This window comes from Lynx rufus, unplaced genomic scaffold (genome assembly GCF_022079265.1).
Source record: "Lynx rufus isolate CCGP_SWC_20201006 ecotype Redwood Valley unplaced genomic scaffold, mLynRuf1.p SCAF_9, whole genome shotgun sequence".
Classification (NCBI taxonomy): domain Eukaryota; kingdom Metazoa; phylum Chordata; class Mammalia; order Carnivora; family Felidae; genus Lynx; species Lynx rufus.
The window spans coordinates 55,218,545-55,243,299 of record NW_025814897.1 but is presented as its reverse complement, the minus strand read 5'-3'; the positions used below and the strand labels follow the sequence as shown (position 1 = coordinate 55,243,299).

The window sequence follows — 24,755 nt, the reverse complement described above, 5'->3', positions numbered from 1 at the left end:
TAGATTGCAAATGAAAGAATAGAAAAAAGATATTCTGTGCAAATAGTAACCCAAATCAGCAGAGGTGGCTATACTGACATTAGACAATATAGGCTTTATATCAAAAAAGGTGATAAGAGACAAAGAAAGACACTATATATTAATAAAAGGTTCAATACAGTAAGAAAATATAACAATTATAAACATTTACACACCAAATGACAGGCCAGGAAAAGGTACAGAGCAAAACCTGATAGAACTGAAGGCAGAAACAGACCAATTTGCAGTAATAATTGGACACTTCAATACCCTACTCTCAATAATGGAATGAACAACCAGATTAAAGATAAGTAAGGAAACAGATGACTTAACACAGGAAACTAACTATACAGAATACAGACATATACAGAATACTTAACAATAATAGCATACACATTATTCTCAAGTGCACATAGGACATTTTGCAGGATAGGTCATATGTTAGGCCACAGATTAAGTCTCAATACATTTAAAAAGACAGATACCATACAAATTATCCTTTCCAGCCACAAGCGGATGAAGCTAGAAGTCTGTAACACAAAACTGGAAAATTTTCACATTCATGAAAAATTATACCACACACTTTTAAACAATCAATGCATCAAAAAATCACAAGGGAAATTAGAAAATACTTTTAAATGAATGGAAATGAAAACATAACATACCAAAATTCATAGGATGAAGCAAAAGCGGTACAAGGGAGAAATTTATAGCTATAAATGCTTATATTAAAAAAATAAAAATCTTAAATCAACAACCTATCTTTATATCTCAGAGAATTAAAAAAAGAACAAATTGACCCAACATAGCAAAAGGAAGAAAATAATAAAGATCACAGCTGATGTAAATTAGAGAAAAGAAAACCTATAGGGAAAAATCAATGAAACCAAAAGTTACTTCCTTGAATAAGATCAACAAAATTACATTCAGTTAGATGAACTAATAAAAAAGACTCAAAGTACTGAAATCAGAAATGAAACTAGGGATATTACTACCAATTTGATAGAAATAAAAAAAATACAAGAGAGTACTATGAACTTTTTACCCCCAACAAATTTGGTAACATAGATGAAATGGACAAATTCCTAAAAACACAGAACCTACCAAGACTGAATCATGAAGAATGAAAAAATGTGAATATATCTATAATGAGTAAGGAGACTGAATCATTAGCCAAAAATATCCCAAAATAAAGTCCTAGACCCAATGACTTCACTGGTGAATTCCACCAAACATTTAAAGAACTGTTAAGAGTGAAAGTTCGATTTCTTTCTTGACAATTTTGATGCTTTTTATTTATTTTTGTTGTCTAACTGCTTAGGCTAGTACTTCGAACACTATTTTGAACAACAGTGGTGAGAGTGGATATCCCTGTCGTGTTCCTGATCTTAGGGGGAAAGCTCTCAGTTTTTCCCCATTGACGGTGATAGTGGTGGGTCTTTCATACATGGCCTTTATGATGTTGAGGTATGTTCCTTCTATCCCTACTTTCTTGAGGGTTTTTATCAAGAAAGGATGCTCTATTTTGTCAAATGCTTTTTCTGCATCTATTGAGTGGATCATGCGGTGTTTATCCTTTCTTTTATTAATGTGATGACTCACAATGATTGATTTGTGGATATTAAACCAGCCCTGCATCCCAGGAATAAATCCCACTTGATCATGCTCAATAATTCTGTTAATGTATCATTGGATTCAGTCTGGTAGTATCTTGTTAAGACTTTTTGTATCCATTTTTATCAGAAAAACTGGTCTATAGTTCTCCTTTTTAGTGGGGTCTTTGGTTTTGGAATCAAGGTAATGCTGGCCTCATAGAATGTGTTTGAAATTTTCCCTTCCGTTTCTATTTTTTGGAACAGCTTCAAAAGAATAAGTATTAACTCTTCTTTAAATGTTTGGTAAATACTCCTGGAAAGCCACCTGGCCCTGGACTTCTTTATTGGTTATGGGTCTTTTCAAATTTTAGATTTCTTCCTGTTTCAGTTTTGGTAGTTTATATGTTTCTAGGAATTTGTCCATTTCTGCCAGATTGCCCAATTTGTTGGTACAAGTTGTTCATAATATTCTCTTATCATCCTTTGTATTTCTGAGATGCTGGTTGTGATCTCTCCTCTTTCATTTGTGATTTTATTTAGTTTGGTCCTTTCCTTTTCTTTGTGATAAATCAGGCTAGGGGTTTATCAGTTTTGTTAATTCCTTCTAAGAACCAGCTTCTGGTTTGTTGATCTGTTCTGTTTTTTTTTATTTTGATATCATTAATTTCTTCTCTAATCTTTATTATTTCCTTTCTTCTGCTGATTTTGGGTTTTATTTGCTGTTCTTTTTCTGGCTTCTTTAGGTGTAAGTTTAGGTTGAGTATTTGAGACATTTCTTCCTTCTTTAGGAAGGCCTGGATTGGTGTATACTTTCCTCTTATGACTACCTTTGCTGCATCCCAGAGGTTTTGGACTGTAATGTTTTCATTTCCATTGGCTTCCATGTACTTTTTAATTTCCTCTTTAATTTCTTGGTCAAGTCATTCATTCTTTACTAGAATGTTCTTTAATCTGGAAGTATTCTTGGTCTTTCCAAATTTTTCTTGTGGTTGATTTCAAGTTTCATAGCATTGTGTTCTGAAAATATGCCTGGTATGATATCAATCTTTTTGTACTTCTTGAGGGCTAATTTATGACCTAGTATGTGATCTACTCTGTAGAATGTTCCATGTGCACTAGAAAAGAATGTGTATTCTACTGCTTTAAGATGGAATGTTATGAATATATCTGTTAAGTCCGTTTGGTCCCATGTGTCAATCAAAACCATAATTTCCTTATTGATTTTTTGCTTAGATGATCTGCCCATTACTGTAAATGGGGTGTTAAGGTCCCCTACTATTATGGAATTATTATCAATGAATTTCTTTATGTTTATGCTTAATTGATGTATACATTTGGGTTCTTTCAAGTTGGGGGAATAAATATTTACAATTGTTAGCTCTTCTTGATGGACAGACCCCTTAATTATGACATAATTCCCTTCTTCATCACTTGTTACACTTCATCTTTGTCTTAAAATCTAGTTTTTCTGATATAAGTATAGCTACTCTGGCTTTCTTTTTTTTTTTAGGTTTATTTTTATTTATTTTGAGAGAGAGAGCAAGCAGGAGAGGGGTACAGAGGGAGACAGAATCCCAAGCAGGCTCCATGCTATCAGCACAGAGCCTGATGCGGGGCTCAAATTCATAAAACATGAGACCCTGACCTGAGCTGAAACCAAGTTTCAGCCACTTAACCGAGCCACCCAGGTGCCCCATCTTTTGACATCCATTAACATGATAGTTCTCCATCCCCTCACTTTCAATCTGCAGGTCTCTTTAGGTCTAAAATGAGTCTTTTGTAGGCAGCATATCAATGAGTCTTGTTTTTTTATCTATTCTGAAACCCTATGTCTTTTAATTGGAGCATTTAGGCCATTTACAATTTGAGTGATTATGGAAAGATATTGTGTTGCCTGTAGAGTTGGTGTTTCTGATAATGTTCTCTAGTCCTTTCTAGTCTTTGTTACTTTTGGTCTTCTTTGTTTTATTTTTATTTTTCTCCAGAGTCCCCCTTACGATATCTTGCAGGGCTGATTTAGTGGTCACAAACTCTTGTTAGTTTTTGTTATCTGGGAAATTCTTTATCTCTCCTTCTATTTTGAATGACAGCCTTGCTAGATAAAGAATTTTTGGCTGCATATTTTTCCCATTCAGCATATTAAATATATCTTGCCACTCATTTTTGGCCTGCCAACTTTCTGCGGACAGATATGCTGCAAACCTGATCTATCTTCCCTTGTAAGTTAAGGACTTTTTTCCCTTGTTGCTTTCAGGATTCTTTCCTTGTATGTGTATTTTGTGAATTTGACTATGGTGACTTGGTGATGGTCAGCTTTTGTTGAATCTAATGGGAGTTCTCTGTGCTTCTTGAATTTTGATGTCTGTGTCCTTCCCCAGATTAAGAAAGTTTTCAGCTATAATTTGGTCACATAAATGGTCCCTTTTTCTTTCTCTTCATCTTCTGGGACTCCTATACTTGAATTTCATTCCTTTTTAATAAGTCACATGGCACTCTATGTGGAAGACCCAAAATACTCCACCAAAAAACTACTAGAGCTGATATATGAATTCAGCAAAGTCACAGGATATAAAATCAATGTACAGAAATCGGTTGCATTTCTATATACCAATAATGAAGCAACAGAAAGAGAAATCAAGGAATCTATCCCATTTACAACTGCAAAAAAAATAAATAAATAACATAACTAGGAATAAACCTAACCAAAGAGGTAAATGATCTGTATGCTGAAAACTATAGAAAGCTTATGAAAGAAATTGAAGAAGACACAAAGAAGTGGAAAAACATTCCATGCTCATGGATTAGAAGAAAAATATTGTTAAAATGCCAATGCTGCCCAAAGCAATCTACACATTCAATGCAATCCCTATCAAAATGCCACCAGCATTCTTCACAGAGCTAGAACAAACAATTCTAAAATTTGTATGGAACCAGAAAACATCCAGGATAGGCAAAGTAATGTTGAAAAAGAAAATCAAAGCTAGAGGCATCACAATTCCGGAATTCAAGCTGTATTACAAAGCTGTAATCATCAAGACAGTATATAGGTACTAGTCCAAAAACAAACACATAGATCAATGGAATAGAATAGAGAACCTAGAAATGGACCCACAAATATATGGCCAACTAATGTTCAACAAAGCAGGAAAGAACATCCAATGGAAAAAGACATCTCTTCAGCAAATGGTGTTGGGAAAACTGGACAGCGAAATGCAGAAGAATGGACCTGGACCACTTTCTTACACCATACACAGAAATAAACTCAAAATGGATGAAAGACCTAAATGTAAGACAGGAAGCCATCAAAATCCTCAAGGAGAAAGCAGGCAAAAACCTCTCTGACCTGGGCCTCAGCAATTTCTTACTCAGCACATCTCCAGAGGCAAGGGAAATAAAAGCAAAAGTTAACTACTGGAATCTCATCAAGATAAAAAGCTTCTGCACAGCCAAGAAAACAATCAACAAATAAAAGGCAACTGACAGAATGGGAGAAAGTAGTTGCAAATGATGTATCAGATAAAGGGTTAGAAGCCAAAATATGTAAAGAACTTACCAAACTCAGCACCAAAAAAACAAATAATCCAGTGAAGAAATGGGCAAAAGACATGAAAAGACCCATTTCCAAAGAAGAGATACAGATGGCAAACAGACACATGAAAAGATGCTCAATATCACTCATCATCAGAGAAACACAAATCAATGAGATATGTAAAACCACAATGAGATACCACCTCACTCCTGTCAGAATGGCTAAAATTAACAACTCTAGATTTTTATCCAAAGGATACAGAAATGCTTATTCAAAGGGGCACAGGCATCCCAATATTTAGAGCAGCACTATCAACAATAGGCAAAGTATGGAAATAGCCCATATGTCCATCAACTGATGAATAAATAAAAAAGATATGGTATGTATACACACAGACACACACACACACACACACACACACACACACAATGGACAATGGAATACTACATGGCAATCAAAAGAATGAAATCTTGCCATTTGCAACATGGATGGAACAAGAATATATTATGCTAAAGGAAATAAGTCAGTCAGAGAAAGATAAATAAATATCATATTATTTCACTCACATGAGGAATTTAAGAAACAAAACAGATGAACGTGGGGGAAGGGAAGGAAAAATAAGATAAAAACAGAGAGGGAGGCAAACCATAAGAGACTCTTAAATACAGAGAACAAACTGAGAGTTGCTGGAGGGGTATTGGGCAGGGGGATGGGCTAAATGGGTGATAGGCATTAAAGAGGACACTTGATAGGATGAACACGGGGTGTTATACGTAAGTGATGTATCACTAAATTCTACTCCTGAAACCATCATTACAATGTCCTTGGATTTAAATAAAATTTTACAAATATAATAATAATTTGAAAAAACATAAAGAGGAACTAGTACCAACCCATTAAGAAGGCTACATCAAAAAACCAGAAAACACTGATATGGAGGATGTGGAGAAATTGGAACCCTTGTATAATGCCGGCATAGCTGTTCTGGAAACCAGTATGACCGTTCTTCAAAATATTAAAAATGGAATTATTTTTGAAATTTATTTATTTAAACTCAAGTTAGTAAAATGGCAAAAAGTAACAATACAAAAGGAGAGATAAAATGTTTCTCAGATACACTAAAGTTACAGGAGTGCATCACAACTAAATCAGCTTTATAAGCAGCTTTGTAAGAAAGAGTTAAGGAGAATTCTTTAAGTAAAAAGAAAAGGCTATAATTAGAAAATTATGAAAGGAAAAAAATTCACAGTTAAGAGCAACCATAGATTAATCACTTATAAAGCCAGTAAAGAGGTTAAATCACAAAAACGGTAAAACTAATCATATCTATAAAAATTAGTCAAAGGATACACAAAATAAAAAGATGTAAAATATGACATTATATGCACAAAATGTGGAGGGGAAGTAAAAATTAGTGCTTTTATTTATTTATTTTATTTTATTTTATTTATTTATTTTTTTATATATATGAAATTTATTGACAAATTGGTTTCCATACAACACCCAGTGCTCATCCCAAAAGGTGCCCTCCTCAATACCCATCACCCACCCTCCCCTCCCTCCCACCCCCCATCAACCCTCAGTTTGTTCTCAGTTTTTAACAGTCTCTTATGCTTTGGCTCTCTCCCACTCTAACCTCTTTTTTTTTTTTTTTCCTTCCCCTCCCCCATGGGTTCCTGTTAAGTTTCTCAGGATCCACATAAGAGTGAAACCATATGGCATCTGTCTTTCTCTGTATGGCTTATTTCACTTAGCATAACACTCTCCAGTTCCATCCACGTTGCTACAAAAGGCCATATTTCATTTTTTCTCATTGCCACGTAGTATTCCATTGTGTATATAAACCACAATTTCTTTATCCATTCATCAGTTGATGGACATTTAGGCTCTTTCCATAATTTGGCTATTGTTGACAGTGCTGCTATGAACATTGGGGTACAAGTGCCCCTATGCATCAGTACTCCTGTATCCCTTGGATAAATTCCTAGCAGTGCTATTGCTGGGTCATAGGGTAGGTCTATTTTTAATTTTCTGAGGAAACTCCACACTGCTTTCCAGAGCGGCTGCACCAATTTGCATTCCCACCAACAGTGCAACAGGGTTCCCGTTTCTCCACATCCTCGCCAGCATCTATAGTCTCCTGATTTGTTCATTTTGGCCACTCTGACTGGCGTGAGATGATACCTGAGTGTGGTTTTGATTTGTATTTCCCTGATAAGGAGCGACGCTGAACATCTTTTCATGTGCCTGTTGGCCATCTGGATGTCTTCTTTAGAGAAGTGTCTATTCATGTTTTCTGCCCATTTCTTCACTGGGTTATTTGTTTTTCGGGTGTGGAGTTTGGTGAGCTCTTTATAGATTTTAGATACTAGCCCTTTGTCCGATATGTCATTTGCAAATATCTTTTCCCATTCCGTTGGTTGCCTTTTAGTTTTGTTGGTTGTTTCCTTTGCTGTGCAGAAGCTTTTTATCTTCATGAGGTCCCAGTAATTCACTTTTGCTTTTAATTCCCTTGCCTTTGGGGATGTGTCGAGTAAGAGATTGCTACGGCTGAGGTCAGAGAGGTCTTTTCCTGCTTTCTCCTCTAAGGTTCTGATGGTTTCCTGTCTCACATTTAGGTCCTTTATCCATTTTGAGTTTATTTTTGTAAATGGTGTGAGAAAGTGGTCTAGTTTCAACCTTCTGCATGTTGCTGTCCAGTTCTCCCAGCACCATTTGTTAAAGAGGCTGTCTTTTTTCCATTGGATGTTCTTTCCTGCTTTGTCAAAGATGAGTTGGCCATACGTTTGTGGGTCTAGTTCTGGGGTTTCTATTCTATTCCATTGGTCTGTGTGTCTGTTTTTGTGCCAATACCATGCTGTCTTGATGATTACAGCTTTGTAGTAGAGGCTAAAGTCTGGGATTGTGATGCCTCCTGCTTTGGTCTTCTTCTTCAAAATTCCTTTGGCTATTCGGGGCCTTTTGTGGTTCCATATGAATTTTAGGATTGCTTGTTCTAGTTTCGAGAAGAATGCTGGTGCAATTTTGATTGGGATTGCATTGAATGTGTAGATAGCTTTGGGTAGTATTCACATTTTGACAATATTTATTTTTCCAATCCATGAGCAGGGAATGTCTTTCCATTTCTTTAAATCTTCAATTACCTTCATAAGCTTTCTATAGTTTTCAGCATACAGATCCTTTACATCTTTGGTTAGATTTATTCCTAGGTATTTTATGCTTCTTGGTGCAATTGTGAATGGGATCAGTTTCTTTATTTGTCTTTCTGTTGCTTCGTTGTTAGTGTATAAGAATGCAACTGATTTCTGTACATTGATTTTGTATCCTGCAACTTTGTTGAATTCATGTAACAGTTCTAGCAGACTTTTGGTGGAGTCTATCGGATTTTCCATGTATAATATCATGTCATCTGCAAAAAGCGAAAGCTTGACTTCATCTTTGCCAATTTTGATGCCTTTGATTTCCTTTTGTTGTCTGATTGCTGATGCTAGAACTTCCAGCACTATGTTAAACAACAGCGGTGAGAGTGGGCATCCCTGTCGTGTTCCTGATCTCAGGGAAAAAGCTCTCAGTTTTTCCCCATTGAGGATGATGTTACCTGTGGGCTTTTCATAAATGGCTTTTATGATCTTTAAGTATGTTCCTTCTATCCCGACTTTCTCAAGGGTTTTTATTAAGAAAGGGTGCTGGATTTTGTCAAAGGCCTTTTCTGCATCGATTGACAGGATCATATGGTTCTTCTCTTTTTTTTTTGTTAATGTGATGTATCACGTTGATTGATTTGCGAATGTTAAACCAGCCCTGCATCCCAGGAATGAATCCCACTTGATCATGGTGAATAATTCTTTTTATATGCTGTTGAATTCGATTTGCTAGTATCTTATTGAGAATTTTTGCATCCATATTCATCAGGGATATTGGCCTGTAGTTCTCTTTTTTGACTGGGTCTCTGTCTGGTTTAGGAATCAAAGTAATACTGGCTTCATAGAATGAGTCTGGAAGTTTTCCTTCCCTTTCTATTTCTTGGAATAGCTTGAGAAGGATAGGTATTATCTCTGCTTTAAACGTCTGGTAGAACTCCCCTGGGAAGCCATCTGGTCCTGGACTCTTATTTGTTGGGAGATTTTTGATAACCGATTCAATTTCTTCGCTGGTTATGGGTCTGTTCAAGCTTTCTCTTTCCTCCTGATTGAGTTTTGGAAGAGTGTGGGTGTTCAGGAATTTGTCCATTTCTTCCAGGTTGTCCAATTTGTTGGCATATAATTTTTCATAGTATCCCCTGATAATTGTTTGTATCTCTGAGGGATTGGTTGTAATAATTCCATTTTCATTCATGATTTTATCTATTTGGGTCATCTCCCTTTTCTTTTTGAGAAGCCTGGCTAGCGGTTTGTCAATTTTGTTTATTTTTTCAAAAAACCAACTCTTGGTTTCGTTGATCTGCTCTACAGTTTTTTTAGATTCTATATTGTTTATTTCTGCTCTGATCTTTATTATTTCTCTTCTTCTGCTGGGTTTAGGCCGCCTTTGCTGTTCTGCTTCTATTTCCTTTAGGTGTGCTGTTAGATTTTGTATTTGGGATTTTTCTTGTTTCTTGAGATAGGCCTGGATTGCAATGTATTTTCCTCTCAGGACTGCCTTCGCTGCGTCCCAAAGCGTTTGGATTGTTGTATTTTCATTTTCGTTTGTTTCCATATATTTTTTAATTTCTTCTCTAATTGCCTGGTTGACCCACTCATTCGTTAGTAGGGTGTTCTTTAACCTCCATGCTTTTGGAGGTTTTCCAGACTTTTTCCTGTGGTTGATTTCAAGCTTCATAGCATTGTGGTCTGAAAGTATGCATGGTATAATTTCAATTCTTGTAAACTTATGAAGGGCTGTTTTGTGACCCAGTATATGATCTATCTTGGAGAATGTTCCATGTGCACTCGAGAAGAAAGTATATTCTGTTGCTTTGGGATGCAGAGTTCTAAATATATCTGTCAAGTCCATCTGATCCAATGTCTCATTCAGGGCCCTTGTTTCTTTATTGACCGTGTGTCTAGATGATCTATGCATTTCTGTAAGTGGGGTGTTAAAGTCCCCTGCAATTACCACATTCTTATCAATAAGGTTGCTTATGTTTATGAGTAATTGTTTTATATATTTGGGGGCTCCGGTATTCGGTGCATAGACATTTATAATTGTTAGCTCTTCCTGATGGATAGACCCTGTAACTATTATATAATGTCCTTCTTCATCTCTTGTTACAGCCTTTAATTTAAAGTCTAGTTTGTCTGATATAAGTATGGCTACTCCAGCTTTCTTCTGGCTTCCAGTAGCATGATAAATAGTTCTCCATCCCCTCACTCTGAATCTAAAGGTGTCCTCAGGTCTAAAATGAGTCTCTTGTAGACAGCAAATAGATGGGTCTTGTTTTTTTATCCATTCTGATACCCTATGTCTTTTGGTTGGCGCATTTAATCCATTTACATTCAGTGTTATTATAGAAAGATACGCGTTTAGAGTCATTGTGATGTCTGTATGTTTTATGCTTGTAGTGATGTCTCTGGTACTTTGTCTCACAGGGTCCCCCTTAGGATCTCTTGTAGGGCTGGTTTAGTGGTGACAAATTCCTTCAGTTTTTGTTTGTTTGGGAAGACCTTTATCTCTCCTTCTATTCTAAATGACAGACTTGCTGGATAAAGGATTCTCGGCTGCATATTTTTTCTGTCTAGCACACTGAAAATCTCGTGCCAAGTCTTTCTGGCCTGCCAAGTTTCAAAAGAGAGATCAGTCACGAGTCTTATAGGTCTCCCTTTATATGTGAGGGCACGTTTACCCCTTGCTGCTTTCAGAATTTTCTCTTTATCCTTGTATTTTGCCAGTTTCACTATGATATGTCGTGCAGAAGATCGATTCAAGTTATGTCTGAAGGGAGTTCTCTGTGCCTCTTGGATTTCAATGCCTTTTTCCTTCCCCAGTTCAGGGAAGTTCTCAGCTATTATTTCTTCAAGTATCCCTTCAGCACCTTTCCCTCTCTCTTCCTCCTCTGGGATACCAATTATGCGTATATTATTTCTTTTTAGTGTATCACTTAGTTCTCTAATTTTCCCCTCATACTCCTGGATTTTTTTATCTTTTTCTCAGCTTCCTCTTTTTCCATAACTTTATCTTCTAGTTCACCTATTCTCTCCTCTGCCTCTTCCATCCGAGCCGTGGTGGTTTGCATTTTGTTTTGCATTTCATTTAAAGCGTTTTTCAGCTCCTCGTGACTGTTCCTTACTCCCTTGATCTCTGTAGCAAGAGATTCTCTGCTGTCCTGTATACTGTTTTCAAGCCCAGCGATTAATTTTATGACTATTATTCTGAATTCACTTTCTGTTATATTATTTAAATCCTTTTTGATCAGCTCATTAGCTGTTGTTATTTCCTGGAGATTCTTCTGAGGGGAATTCTTCCGCTTGGTCATTTTGGATAGTCCCTGGTGTGGTGAGGACCTGCAGGGCACTTCCCCTGTGCTGTGGTGTATAACTGGAGTTGGTGGGCGGGGCCGCAGTCAGTCCTGATGTCTGCCCCCAGCCCACCGCTGGGGCCACAGTCAGACTGGTGTGTGCCTTCTCTTCCCCTCTCCTAGGGGCGGGATTCACTGTGGGGTGGTGTGGCCCGTCTGGGCTACTTGCACACTGCCAGGCTTGTGATGCTGGGGATCTGGCGTATTAGCTGGGGTGGGTAGGCAAGGTGCACGGCGGCAGGGGGGGCAGGATTAGCTCGCTTCTCCTTAGGTGATCCACTTCAGGAGGGGCCCTGTGGCAGCCGGAGGGAGTCAGATCCGCTGCCGGAGGTTTGGCTCCACAGAAGCACAGAGTTGGGTGTTTGCGCGGAGCGAGCAATTTCCCTGGCAGGAACCGGTTCCCTTTGGGATTTTGGCTGGGGGATGGGCGGGGGAGATGGCGCTGGCGAGCGCCTTTGTTCCCCACCAAACTGAGCTCTGTCGTCCGGGGGCTCTGCAGCTCTCCCTCCCTTTGTCCTCCAGCCTTCCCGCTTTCCGAGCAGAGCTGTTAACTTATGACCTCCCAGACGCTAAGTCGCGCTTGCTGTTGGAACACAGTCCGTCAGGCCCCTCCGCTTTTGCCAGCCAGACTCAGGGACTCTGCTTGGCCAGCGAGCTGCCCCTCCGCCCCGGCTCCCTCCCGCCAGTCCGTGGAGCGCGCACCGCCTCGCCGCCCTTCCTACCCTCTTCCGTGGGCCTCTCATCTGCGCTTGGGTCTGGTGACTCCGTTCTGCTAATCCTCTGGCGGTTTTCTGGGTTATTTAGGCAGGTGTAGGTGGAATCTAAGTGATCAGCAGGACGCGCGGTGAGCCCAGCGTCCTCCTACGCCGCCATCTTCCCTTCACCAATTTTCAAATTAGTGCTTTTAGAATGTGCTCAAACTTAAGTGACCATAAACTTAATGTAGACTGCTATGCACTGAAGATGTTATATATAAATTCAATGGTAACCACAAATTAAAAACCTGTAATATATACACAAAAATTAGAGAAAGGAATCCAAGCATACCACCAAAGAAAGCCATCAATGCATAGGGAAGAGAGCAAGGGAAGAAAACAAGAACAGAGAAAACTACAAAGCAACCATGAAACAAATGTAAAATGGTAATAAGTACATATATATCAACAATTACTTTAAATGTAAGTAGACTAAGTGCTCCAATCAAAATACAAAAAGTGACAGAATGGCTAGAAAAAATAAGACCAATCTTATGCTGCCTACAAGAGACTCAGTTCAGGCCTGAAGACACATATAGACTGAAAGTGAAAGGATGGAAAAACTTATTCCATGCAAATGGAAGCAGGGAAAAAAAAGGCCAGGGTAGCAATATTTATATCAGACAAAATGGACTTTAAAACACAGACTACAACAAGAGACACAGAAGGGCACTACATGATGATAATTAATCCAACAAGAGGATATAACAACTCTATGTATCTATGCACACAACACCTTAGCACCTATTCAAATATTAGCAGTAATAAAGGGAGAAGATGACAGTAACACAATTATAGTAGGAGACTTTAACACTACTCTTAAAATCAATGGATAGATCACTCAGACAGAAAATCAACAAAGGAACACTGGCTTTGAAAGATACATTAGACCTAACAGATATATACAGAATATTCCATCCACAAATAGCAGAATATTTTTTAATTGCAACAGGGAACATTCTCCGGAACAGATCATGTTAGTCCACAAAACAAGTATCAATAACTTTAGCAAGACTGGAATCACATCAAGCATCTTTTCCAAATACAACATCATGAAACTTGAAATCAATTATAAGAAAACAAACTGGAAAAACCACAAATACATGGAGGCTAAACAACATGCTACTAAACAACCAATGGATCAACAAAGAAATCAAAGAGGAAATAAAATATACAAAAACACTGCAGCACCTGGGTGGCTCAGTTGGTTAAGAATCTGACTCTTGATCTCAGCTCAGGTCATGAACTCACGGGTTCGTGAGTTTGAGCCTGGCATCAGGCTCCACACTGGGAAACTACTTGGAATTCTCTTTCTCCTTCCCTCACTCTCTGCCCCTCACCTGCTTCCAATCTCTCTCTCTCCCTCCCTCTCTCTCTCTCTCTCTCTCTCTCTCTCACACACACACACACACAACATACATACATATATATATATATGTGTGTGTATATACATACATACACATACTGGATGGCTCAGTTGATGAAGCGTCTGACTTTGGCTCAGGCTGTGATCTTGTAGTTTGTGAGTTTGAGTCCCAGGTTGGTCTCTGTGCTGACAGCTAAGAGCCTGGAGCCTGCTTCAGATTCTGTGACTCCCTCTCTCTCTGCCACTCCCCCACTCACACTCTGTGTCTCTCAAAAAATAAACATTTAAAAAAATTTATAAAAAAAATAAAGTGAACCACTTTCTTACTAAACCCTACACAAAAATAAACAAAATGAAATAAAGGCCTAAATGTGAGACCTGAAACCATAAAACTCTTAGAATAAATCATAGGCATTAGGCCTTAGAAACAGGAAAAAAAACAAGCCTTAGAAGAGGAAAAAAAGCAAAAATTAACTATTGGGATTACATCAAAATGAAAAGCTTTTGCACAGCAAAGGAAACCATCAACAAAATGATAAGGCAACCTACTGAATGGAAGAAGATATTTGCAAATGATATATCCAATAAGGGATTAATATCAAAACCTGCAAATATCTTATAAACCTAACACCCAAAAGCAATCTGATTTTTAAAATTGACAAAGAATCTGAATAGACATTTTTCCAAAGAAGACATACAAAAAGATGCTCAATCTCATTCATCATTAGAGAAAGGCAAATCAAAATCACAATGAGATATCACCTTACACCTGTCAGAATGGCTGGTAATAAAAAGGGAAGAAATAATAAGGGCTGGTGAAGAAACCCCTGTGCACTGTTGGTGGGAATGTAAATTAGTACAGCCACTGTAGAAAAGAGGATGGGTGTTCCTCAAAAAATTAAAAATATAAATACAGTAAGACCCAGTAATTCCACAACTAGATATTTACCCAAGAAGAACAAAAATGATCTCAAAAAGATATATGCACCCCTACGTTTATTGGAGACTTACAAAAACCAAGATATGGAAGCAGCTCAAGTGTCCATCAAAAGATGAATGGATAGGGGCGCCTGGGTGGCGCAGTCGGTTAAGCATCTGACTTCAGCCAGGTCACGATCTCGCGGTCCGTGAGTTCGAGCCCCGCGTCGGGCTCTGGGCTGATGGCTCAGAGCCTGGAGCCTGTTTCTGATTCTGTGTCTCCCTCTCTCTCTGCCCCTCCCCCGTTCATGCTCTGTCTCTCTCTGTCCCAAAAAAAAATAAATAAACGTTGAAAAAAAAAAAAGATGAATGGATAAAGATGTGGTATATTTATATACAATGAAATATTATTCAGCCATAAAATAGAATGAGATCTTGCCATCTGTGATAACATAGATGGACCTAGAAAGTATTATGCTAAATGAAATAAGTCAGACACAAAAGGACAAATACCATATGATTTCAATTACATGTGGAGTCTTAAAAACAAAGTAAATAAATAACCAAACAAATAAGCAAATGCAATAACAGACCCATAAATATAGAGAACAAACTAATGGTTGCCAGGGGGGAATAACAGCCATAGGGATAAAAGATACAGCATAGGGAATATAGCCAATGGTACTGTAAGAGCCTTATATGGTAACAGATGGTAGCTACACTTGTGGTAGGCATAGCATAAAGTGTAGAGTTGTGGCATCACTATGTTGTACACCTGAAACCGATGTAATGTTGTGTGTCAATTATAATGCAATAAAAAAAGAAATGTTTAAAAAAAGTAAATTATGAGAGCAGATGTATACTATTTATTCTATGCTTTAAGATTTGAAAAACTGAAGTATGCTTTTATTAATTACGCACCACAATATAATTACTATTTTAAACTCCAAATCTAATTCCACCTTTATATTATGTTCATAAGAAGGCTTATGCTCCTGTTGTCATATCTAAAACTCAAACATAAAGTTTCTATAAATAAAAAAAATAAAGAAGAGCAAATTAAACTAAGGTAAGTAGAAGAGGAAAAAAACAAAGTACAGAAATCAATGAAATGGGAAAGTAAATATGCTAACAAAGCCATAATTGGGTGTTTTTAAATGGTGAATAAAATTCATTAACTCCCAGCAAGACTGACCAAGGAAAAGAGGGAAAATAAGAATTTCTACTAGCAAAATGTAATCTGATTTTTTAAATGTGATTATGTGTGATAAAGGAATAGTACCTAAAATCTATAAAAAACTTACCAACTCAACACCCAAAAACCAAGTAATCCAGTGAAGAAATTGGCAGAAGACATGAATAGACATTTTTCCAGAGAAGACATTCAGATGGCTAACAGACACATGAGAAGATGCTCAACGTCACTCATCATCAGAGAAACACAAATCAAAACCACAATGAGATACCACCTCACATGTGTCAGAATGGCTAAAATTAACAACTCAGGAAACAACAGATGATGTTGAGGATGCCGAGAAGGGGAACCCTTTTGAACTGGTGGTAGGAATGCAAACTGGTGCAGCCACTCTGGAAAACAGTTTGGAGGTTTCCCAAAAAGTCAAAAATAGAACATCTCTATGATTCAGTAACTCCACTACTAGGTATTTACCCAAAGGATACAAAAATACAGCTTCAAAGGGGTAAATGCACCCTGATGTTTACAGCAGTATTAACAACAGCCAAACTATGGAAGGAGCCCAAGTGCCCAACAACAGATGAATGGATAATGAAGATGTCGTATATACATATACATATGTATAGGTACACACACACACACACACACACACACACACGTACAATGGAATGTTACTCAACTATCAAAAAGATGAAATCTTGCTATCTGCAATAATGTGGATGGAGCTAGAGTATTATGCTGAGTGAAGTCAGTCAGAGAAAGACAAAGACCATATGATTTCAAACTCATATGTGGAATTTAAGAAACAAAACAGACAAACATAGAGGAAGGAGGAAAAAAAGAGAAGGAAGCAAACCATAAGAGAGTCTTAACTATAGAGAACAAATGGAGGGTTGCGGGAGGAGGTAGAGGGAGGGATGGGCTAAATAGGTGATAGGTATCAAGGAGGGCATGTGGCGTGATAAGCACTGGTTGTTGTATGTAAGTGATGAATCACTAAATTCTACCCCTGAAACCAGTATTACCTTACATTAACTAACTAGAATTTAAATAAAAACTTGAAGCCCAAAAAAAAGAAAAAGAAAAAAAATGTATTGAATTAGAGATGAATGCACTAAATGCCACTGAACTGTTCGTTTTAAAATAGTTAATTTTTTATGTTATGCAGGTTTCACCTCAATAAATTAGTACTTACAGTTAAAATTTTAAAACACTATAAAATTTCCACATCAGAAATAAAGCAGAGGGCATTTCTATATTCATATAATTTTTATTAAAATAATATATTTAAAGCATTCTTAGTCTAAGTGGCAAGGTCACAATGTCTTGTGACAGTGGTCAGATAGAGTACGAAGTGAGCATAATCACAGAGAATGTATTAGAAATGTGACTGTAATTACAAATATCCTTGTCATAAACACTACACAAATAAGTGAAGGTACAACTACTTAATTTCTTAAAATGCAGTGGTCCTTGAGGAGAATTACTTGGAATAATGTACAACTCATGAATTTATCACAATCACCTTTGCAGTACAGCTACATGGAAAAACCCTTATTGTCTTTACTATAATATATGGTATCCTTACAGAAAAGGATGGTACCTTCTGGCTTTTCCCATAAAACTAGCATGGTGCGCTGGTACATATTATTACTCAGGAAATACTTGTTGAGCTAAATTAAACTGCTTCACTTTGTAACAAGACTCAGGGTATGATTCCTCTCAAATCTGATGCCATTTGAAATTATGCCCACATAACTATAGCCAAGGAATAACTTTAAAGCCCTAGGGTGAAAGAACTCTGGAGTCTGTGAGACCTATATTTAAATCTCAGTTTGGTCCCCTACTGATCAAGTACATTAATTTTGGTGAATTACGTAGCCTGCCTGAACTATGCCTCTTTGGGGGCAAGTTTCCTCACTTGCAAAATGGGGATGATGATAATTTCCAGGGCATGGCAGGTAAGGATGGTGATGGTAAAAGAAGCAGCTAACACTTAATTGTGTTCTTACATTTGCCTAGCATTTTGCATGTGCATAATATGAAGAATAATTTCCTCTAATCATTAAACCAGTCCATCAGGGTATTATTATTTTTTTCTTTAGGTTATTGCTATTCGGAGCTGTCAGCACAGAGCTTGATGCAGGGCTCCGACTCATGAACTGCAAAATCATGACCTGAGCCAAAGTTGGACACAACCAACTGAGCCACCCAAGCAGCCCAGTTACTGCTATTCTTATTTACAAATGAGAAAATGGATGATTAGAAATCTGCCCAAAGTCATATGTGTGTGCAGCTGGTGGGTAGGCCAGGATTTGAAAAAGAGCCTATGGTCTAACAACCACAGAACTTGACACATAATAAAGGCTCAATAAATGGAAGCTATTATAATTATTTTTTTAACTACTACATCAATCTAAATTATGATTAGGAGGGGCACCTGGGTGGCTCAGTCGGTTAGCTGATTTCAGCTCAGGTCATGATCTCATGGTTGTGAGATTGAGCCCCATGGTGGATTCGGTCCTGGGCATGGAGCCTACTTAAGATTCTCTCTCTTGGGAGAAGCCAAGATGGTGGAACAGCATGGAAGGGTTTTTTTTTTGCATCTCGTGTCCATGAAATACTGCCAGATCAACACTCAACCATCCTATACACCTAGAAAACTGATTTGAGGATTAACACAACAATCTGCACAACCTGAACCACAGAACTCGGCAGGTACACGGAGTGGAGAGGTGAACTTGGGGAGAGAGAAGCTGGGGAGGGCAGGGAGCTGTTTTTGCTTGCAGAGAGAAAATGGAGAAGGTGGGGAGGGGGGAGGATATGGAAAAGCACCCCCCCCCCCACCAAAAGCAGCTGGAGAGAAGGTGGAAAAGTGGAAACAGCCACAGGGACTGAACTAAAAAGGGAAAAAGGAGAAAGGAGAGGGTTTAAATTCCACTAAGACTCTATAAACAGGGGGAGCAGAGAGTCTGAAACTCCGTAGCTTGATACCTGGCAGTGCTCTGGTGGGAAGGGCAAATCCCCAGGAGCAGAGTGAAGTCCGGTTGGTTCTTGGGCCACATGGGGAGAGACAGTTCTCCTGCAGGGAGAACATTTGGTAGAGGCTGTGTGGACCCCCCACCAGCAAAGGTACCAGCAGACCTTGGAGAACAACCACATTCACTGGTGCTGGAACAAAGTTGCTAAGGGTGAACCCTGGTGCCAGATGTGTGTTATGTTTTTCCATAATTCCTGAAATACTGTTGCTACATGACTGTGTGAACTTTTTCTAGGGCAGGCTGGCACCAAGCCATAGTCTCTGGGCATTGGCAGCAGCATGGTCCTGCAAACGTTCCTGGGTGCAGCCGGCACCCAGCCAATGCCTAGTGAGACCCTCTCCCAGAAAGTCTGAGTGGGACAAAGCCGCAGTCCCTCAGAAGTGAGGGGTTGGGAAACACAGCTGCATCTGAGATAAAACTCAGGAGGGAGGTGCTGCCTGGCAACCTGATGGCTTGGTCATGGACAGTATAAAAGTGGGGAGTGGACAGAAGCCAGAGACAAAGGACAGGTGCATGATTGCTGATCTGGGAGAAAAGAGTTTCGATACTAGAGACTGGGTAGCTGGGTGAAGCCATGAAGCCATTTTCACCCCTCCCACACATGCGCATACACACCTATCAAGCACCACAACAATCCACCCCAGTAAGCTAAGCAGTGCCATCTAGTGGAGAATGGAGCCATTACACTACTGAGCCCCGCCCAACTGGGCCAGCATAGCTCTTCAGGAACACAAGTCTCTCCACCTGCTTAGTTTACGGACTATAAATTGATTCACAGTCTGACTTCTAGAGAAAATGATATAATTTCAATCATATTTTGGTCTGTTTGCTGGTCCATCTATTCAATTTTCTTTTTTCTCTTTTTCATTTCTTTTCTTTTTCTTGAATACAGAAAGAGAAAAAATTATTTTTACTTTCAATTTTTATTAAAATATTTTTTCTACTATATTTTTTACTTTTTTGTAAATTCCTCAAATTCTATTTTACTTCCATCATTTCATTTTATTCTACTTCACTCAATTCATTTTTTCAAATTTTCAAACATTTTTCTTTTTTTTCTTCCCCTTTCCTCTGATCTATCAAGCTCCTTTGAACAACCAGACTAAAACACACCTAGGATCTGGCATCATTTATATGATTTGTGTGTGTGTGTGTGTGTGTGTGTGTGTGTGTGTGCTGTTTTCAATTTTTTAATTTTAATTTTTTTTACCTTATGAATTCCTTTTCTCCCCTGAAAATGATGAAATGAAGGAATTTACCCCAAAAGAAACAGCAGGAAGAAATGACAGCCAGGGACTTAACACAGATATAAGCAAGATGTCTGAACCGGAATTTAGAATTATTGTAATAAGAATACTAGCTGGGGTCTGAAAATAGACTAGTATCCCTCTCTGCAGAGACAAAAGAAGTAAAAGCCAGTCAGGATAAAATTTTAAAAAATGCTATATCTGAGCTGCAAACTCAAATGGATGCCACAGTGGCAAGGATGGATGAGGCAGAGCAGCAAATCAGTGATACAGAGGACAAACTTGTGGAGAATAATGAAGCAAGAAAAAGGGAGGAAAATAAGGCAAAAGAGCACGATTTAAGAATGAGAGAAATCAGTGACTCATTAAAAAGGAACATCAGAATCATAGGGGTCCCAGAAGATGAAGAGAAAGAAAAAGGGGTAGAAGTGTTATGTGAGCAAATCATAGCAGAAAACTTTCCTGATCTGGGTAAAGACAAAGACAACAAAATCCAGGAAGCACAGAGGACTCCCATTAGATTCAACAAAAATCAACCATCAAAAAGGCATATCATAGTCAAAATCACAAAATACTCAGGCAAGGAAAGAATCATGAAAGCAGCAAGGAATAAAAAAGTCCTTATCCTAGAAGGGAAGACAGATCAGGTTTGCAGCAGACCTATCCACAGACACTTGGCAGGCCAGAAAGGAGTGGCAGGATATATTCAATGTGCTGGATCAGAAAAATATGCAGTCAAGAATTCTTTATCCAGCAAGACTATCATTCAAAATAGGAGAGATTAAAAATTTCCCAAACAAAAATTAAAGGAGTTTGTGACCACTAAACCAGCCCTGCAAGAAATTTTAAGGGGTACTCTCTGAGGGGAAAAAAGATGAAAAAAAAAAAAAAAGAGAGAGAGAGAGACCAAAAGCAGCAAAGACTAGAAAGGACCAGAGAACACCACCAGAAACTTCAACTCTACAAGAAACATAATGGCAATACATATCTTTCAGTACTCACTCTAAATGTCAATGGACTCAATCCTCCAAACAAAAGACATAGGGTAGCAGAATGGATAAGAAAACAAGATCCATCTATATGCTGTTTATAAGAGACCCACTTTAGACCTACAGACACCTTCATATTGAAAGTAAGGGGATGGAGAACCATTTATCATGCTAATGGTCAACAAAAGAAAGCTGGAGTAGCCATACTTATATCAGACAATGTAGATTTATTTATTTATTTATTTATTTATTTATTTATTTATTTATTTTAACGTTTATTTACTTTTGAGACAGAGAGAGACAGAGCATGAATGGGGGAGGGTCAGAGAGAGAGAGGGAGACACAGAATCTGAAACAGGCTCCAGGCTCTGAGCTGTCAGCACAGAGCCCAATGCAGGGCTTGAACTCACGAACCGTGAGATCATGACCTGAGCCAAAGTCAGACACTTAACCAACTGAGCCACCCAGGCGCCCCAGACAATGTAGACTTTAAAATAAAGACTAATAAGAGATGAAGAAGGGCATTATATCATAATTAAGGGATCTATCCACTAAGAAGACCTAACAGTTGTAAACATTTATACTCCAAATGTGGAATATATAAATCAATTAACCACAACATAAAGAAACTCATTGATAATACTACCATAATAGTATGGGACTTCAACACCCCACTTACAACAATGGACAGATCATCTAAACAGAAAGTCAACAAAGGAAACAATGGCTTTGAATGACACACTGAGCGGATGGACTTAACAGATATATTCAGAACATTCATCCTAAAGCAACAGAATATATATTCTTCTCCAGTGCACATGGAATGTTCTCCAGAATAGATCACATACTGGGACACAAATCAGCCCTCAACAAGTACAAAAAGATCGAGATTATACCGTGCATATTTTCAGATCACAACACCATGAAACCTGAAATAAACCATAAGAAACAATTTGGAAAGATAAAAAATACTTGGAGACTAAAGAATATCCTATTGAAGAATGAATGGGCTAACCAAGAAGTTAAAGAGGAATTAAAAAGCACATGGAAGCCAATGAAAATGATAACACCACAGCCCAAACCTCTGGGACACAGCAACGGCGGTCATAAGAGGGAAGTATATAGCAATCCAGGCCTTCCTAAAGATGGGAGAAAGGTCTCAGATACACAACCTAACCTTACACGTTAAAGAGTTGGAAAAGGGACAGCAAATAAAACCCAAAGGCAGCAGAAGACAGGAAATAATAAAGATTGAGCAGAAATCAATGCTATCAAAACCAAAAGAAACAGTAGAACAGATCAATGAAACCAGAAGCTGGTTCTTTGAAAGCATTAAAAAAATTGATAAACCACTAGCTACTTTGATCAAAAAGAAAAGGGGAAAGGATCCAAATAAATAAAATCAAGAATGAAAGAGGAGAGATCACAACCAACACAGCAGAAATACAAACAATAATATCAGAATATTATAAGCAATTATATGCCAATAAAATGGGCAATCTGGAAGAAATGGACAAATTCCTAGAAACATATAAACTACCAAAACTGAAACAGGAACAAATAGAAAATATGAACAGACCAATAACCAGTAAAGAAATCTAATTCGTAATCAAAAATCTCCCAAAAAACAAGAGTCCAGGGCCAGATGGCTTTCCAGAGAAATTCTACCAAACATTTAAGGAAGAATTAACACCTATTCTCTTGAAGCTGTCCCAAAAAACAGAAATGGAAGGAAAACTTCCAAACTCTTTCTATGCATCCAGCATTATCTTGATTCGAAAACCAGAGACCCCACTAAAAAGGAGAACTATAGACCAATTTCCCTGATAAACATAGATGTAAAAATCCTCAATAAGATATTAGCCAACCAGATCCAATAGTACATTAAAAAATTATTCACCATGACCAAGTGAGATTTTTACCTGGGATGCAGGGCTGGTTCAATATCCACAAAATAATCAATGTGATTCATCACATCAATAAAAGAAAGGACAAGAACCACATGATCCTCTCAATAGATACAGAGAAAGCATCTGACAAAATACAGCATCCTTTCTTGATAAAAACCCTCAGGAAAGTAGGGTAGAAGGATCATACCTTGAGATCATAAAAGCCATTCGTATGAAAGACCCACGCTAATATCATCCTCAATGGGGAAAAACTGAGAGCTTTCCTCCTAAGGTAAGGAACAAGACAGGGATGTTCACTCTTGCCACTGTTATTCAACATAGTATTAGAAGTCTTAGCCTCAGCAATCAGAAAACACAAAGAAATAAAAGGCATCCAAATCAGCCAGGAGAGGTCAACCTTTCACTCTTTGCAGATGACACAATACTCTCTATGGAAAACCCAAAAGATTCTACCAAAAAACTGCTAGAACTGATTGATGAATTCAGCAAAGTTGCAGGATATAAAACAAATGCACAGAAATTTGTTGCATTCCCATACACCAATAATGAAGCAACAGAAAGAGAAATCAAGGAATCGATTCCACCGACAATTGCACCAAAACCCATAAAATACCTAGGAATAAATCTAACCAAAGAGGTGAAAAATCTATACGCTGAAAACTACAGAAAGCTTATGAAAGAAATTAAAGAAGACACAAAAAATGGAAAAAGATTCCATGCCCCTGGATAGGAAGAACAAATATTGCTAAAATGTCAATCTACATACTCAAATGCAATCTACATACTCAATGCAATACCTATCAAAATAACACCAGCATTCTTCACAGAGCTAGAACAAACAATTCTAAAATTTGTATGGAACCAGAAAAGACCCTGAATAGCCAAAGAAATGTTGAAAAAGAAAACCAAAGCAGGAGGCATCACAATCCCGTACTTCAAATTGTATTACAAAGCTGTACTCATCAAGACAGTATGGTACTGTCACAAAAACAGACACTCAGATCAACAGAACAGAATACAGAACCCAGAAATGGACCCACAAACTTATGGGCAACTAATCTTTGACAAAGCAGGAAAGAATATCCAATGAAGTAAAGACAGTCTCTTCAGCAAGTGGTGCTGGGAAAACTGGACAGCGACATGTAGAAAAATGAACCCGGACCACTTTCTTACACCATACACAAAAATAAACTCAAAATGGACGAAAGACCTATATGTAAGACAGGAAGCCATCAAAATCCTTGAGGAGAAACAGGCAAAAACCTCTCTGACCTTGGCCACAGCAACTTCTTACCCAACACGTCTCCAGAGGCAAGGGAAACAAAAGCAAAAATGAACTATTGGGACTTCATCAAAATAAAAAGCTTCTACACAGCGAAAGGAACAATCAGCAAAACTTAAAGGCAACCAATGGAATGGGAGAAAATATTTGCAAACAACATATCAGATAAAGGGTTAGTATCCAAAATCTATAAGAACTTATCAAACTCAACCCCCCAAAAACAAAGAATCCAGTGAAGAAATGGGCCAAAGACATGAATAGACACTTCTCCAAAGAAGACATCCAGATGGCCAACTCACACATGAGAAAATGTTCCACATCACTCATCATCAGGTAAATACAAACAAAAACCACAATGAGATACCACCTCACACCTGTCAGAATATCTAACATTAACAACTCAGGCAACAACAGATA

At 38.0% G+C, this 24,755-nt stretch overlaps 1 protein-coding gene across 1 annotated transcript in view; it reads right to left on the bottom strand.

The window, feature by feature from the left end:
• GDPD4 (glycerophosphodiester phosphodiesterase domain containing 4) overlaps positions 1 to 24,755 on the bottom strand; it is a 137,156-nt gene that overhangs the window by 26,037 nt on the left and 86,364 nt on the right. The window lies entirely within an intron of this gene.